Below are 2,909 nucleotides of genomic sequence, written 5' to 3' on the forward strand. Positions count from 1 at the left end.
AGCATATGTAATTTCTTATAGTTACATTAAGTAATTAAGATTTTCTAGCCAGGGTTTTATATTCAAAAGCGACAATAAACACTTTCCAAACAGACCACTTAGCATAGAATAATTATACTCATATTGTTGATCTTTTTCCCGTAATAAAATTAGCTGTAGAATGAGCGATTGATTGAAATTAATGTGTATAGGCCATTGTGTCATATAAACCTATGGAAAGCCATAAGAGAGTTGTTTTTACATTTTTTCCAAGAAGTCGGATAAGAGAGTAAGCTTTAAATAGAACAGGACTCATTTCTGTAGCAGAAAAACCTGGCAATTATTTCTAAGAATGATATTGTGCTGAGTCCAGTCTGCTCTTAACTGTTTAACTACAAATGCTGATAAATCAGACTGGATGCTGTTCAATGTTTGGGAGTCACCAAGCTAGCTCTCTCCAAAACAAGATAGCTCAGATCGCTGGGCAATCTCAAAGCCAGTATTCTTTACCACCTCGTACTTGTCATTGAAATTTTTACTGTTTCAGAAGCCACAATGAAAAAAAAAGAATCAGCCAAATCCTGATTCTTTGGTGATCACTGCAGGCATCTCTCTGGGGTGTTAGAAATCTCTAATGATTCAGAGAATGATACTAAGTGGTAAAGCTTTCGAATGATTTGGGGTTTTTTCTTGTTACTGTTGCTGCCCTATTGAAGGTGACTGTAACCAAAGCCCAGGACACCCACAGAACAGGAAGCTAGCTTTAGCTACTTTGGGTGTATTGTGTGCATTTTAAGGCCAGTTCCCCAAAATTACTACCAAGACACCTTTCAGCTCTATCACTTTGTATAAAAGCTGTCACCTTTGTGACCTCGATCCCTTCTCATACACGGCATCAAAAATACTTCCACATCTGCTCTTGACGCAAGTCTTTAAACATCAGGCTGCTTTTGCAATCCCTTTCCAGTCGAGTTCTTTGATTGTCAGCTTTGAGATGCGTATTCCTGGGCTCCTTATCGTTTTTCTTCACCCAGATCGTAAACTCCTGCACATATAATAATCGTGGCTTCTTCCTGATCGTCATAGTCGTGGAGCCTGTCCTATCTACTGGGAATGCCTCCCTCTGGGAAGTCGTCCAAGCCCACTCTTACCCACACGCAGCGCCTCCCATGGGCGAGAGCAGGTGACGCGCTGGAGCAGCCAGGCTAGTGCCTCGGCGCCTCCTCCCCTGGCACGATCTCCAGGAGGGGACGTTCCTGTCCCCACCTCGGACTTCCTCAACGAGGTCCAGGGCGCAGGGCTGGAGCCTCCTCCTCAGTGGCCCCGCAGCTAGCGACCTCCTCCCATCTCGCTCTTAAAGCCCCACCCACCCCGACCCCCAGACCCCTAACACGCGGGATTTTCCATCCACTTGCCAAGGGATGGGTCCACACTCACCCTTTCCCGCTTTCCACTCGGGGAGGCTTCCCAGAACGCGGAATTCCTGGCGCCAGGGAAAGATTCCCTGAAGTCTCCAGCGAGTGACTGCTGGGTTTGGAACGGACTCCCCTCTTAGGAGCGGACCTGGAACTTTGAGAAAACTCGTCGGCAGGGCACGATGCAGGAAAAGCTCAGGCTGGAGGAGAGGGGTGGGGGTGGGGAGGAAAGCTGTACACCTACTTGGACACCGCTGTTCCTGAAAGGGAGACTGAGCTCTGTCCTTGGAAACGTAAACAGAACACAGTAAAATAAAAGATGCGTGTGTCTTTTGCAGTGCCCGAGGGAGAGCATGTTCTCATTTAAAATCTGAGGCGTCTACAAGACCCTATGTTCACTTTATGAAAACGTTTCCTCAGAAGATCAATCTCTCTGTGTCCCAATTCTGTCTCACAGAATTCATTCACAAACAGTAACATTTTACAAACAGTAACAAACACCATTTAAAATGTGTTTTCCTGAGTAAGCTTCTTTCCAGGATAAAATACTCTAGGTGACAAAATGTTATATTCTCCGACATGTTCACCACTGAGAGATAGGAAGCCGTCTAGATTCACGTGGCTCGCTAGTTACATTCATGTGACTTAATATTTCACTGTTGCCATCAACATAAATTTACCAGGCACAGGAGAGTTGCAAATATCTTTATTGTTTATTCCAGCAACTTCCTCAAATACCCAACCACTTTTCACTAGAAAATATCAAAGTACCCTGCACGTTCCAAGGCTTCCGGACTCCTGGCCTTGTTGCATCCGCAGATCCTAACCTGTTAGTCCGTGTTTACTGTGTCCTAACCCGTCCTCCACACTGAAGACCCGATTTAAACCAGACTTCAAGAAATAACCCACCCTGCTGTCTTATCAACAGATCGTTGGGGTGATACTTCTGGGAGTCAGCATCTGACATTTTGGGAAGCCTCAGCAAAACCTAGGCAATTTCCGCCGCTGCGCAGCCCAGCACCCTCAATTCAGAAACGGTGTGTTCTTCTGAGGGCCCCTCAACCTTCGCCCCCCGCGGTGCTCTCTGAACTCGAGCTGGGAAAGTAAATCTCGCATTAGGCTAAACTCCAGTTTCTTTTCGCTGAGCTCTTCAAGTACCGAGTTTATATTGTCCCTGGAAGCAAAGAAACCATTTTAGGAATCTTTTTGATGATGTGATCAAAAATCCGAAAGCGCTTATGCTTGGCGAAAATCTGCCTTATTAGCAATACTGCTAATGATAATACAATGTGTCTCTGTTCTTGTCCCTTGTGTAAAAGAAATGTTCGTAGGAAGAGGACAGGCATAGGCTCCCACATGTCTGTTTCTCGAGCTGTCCCTTGGGACTAAGAAGTTCGGAAGGGTTTGTTTCAGGCTGGCCGGACTATCTGAAACAAACACGACATCGCATACTTCACCTGGCTCCCGCGTCCCCAGGTGTCCAAAGAAGCGAAGATCGGAAGGAGACAGCGGTGG

This window comes from Pteropus alecto, unplaced genomic scaffold, assembly GCF_000325575.1.
Source record: "Pteropus alecto unplaced genomic scaffold, ASM32557v1 scaffold3119, whole genome shotgun sequence".
Lineage (NCBI taxonomy): Eukaryota > Metazoa > Chordata > Mammalia > Chiroptera > Pteropodidae > Pteropus > Pteropus alecto.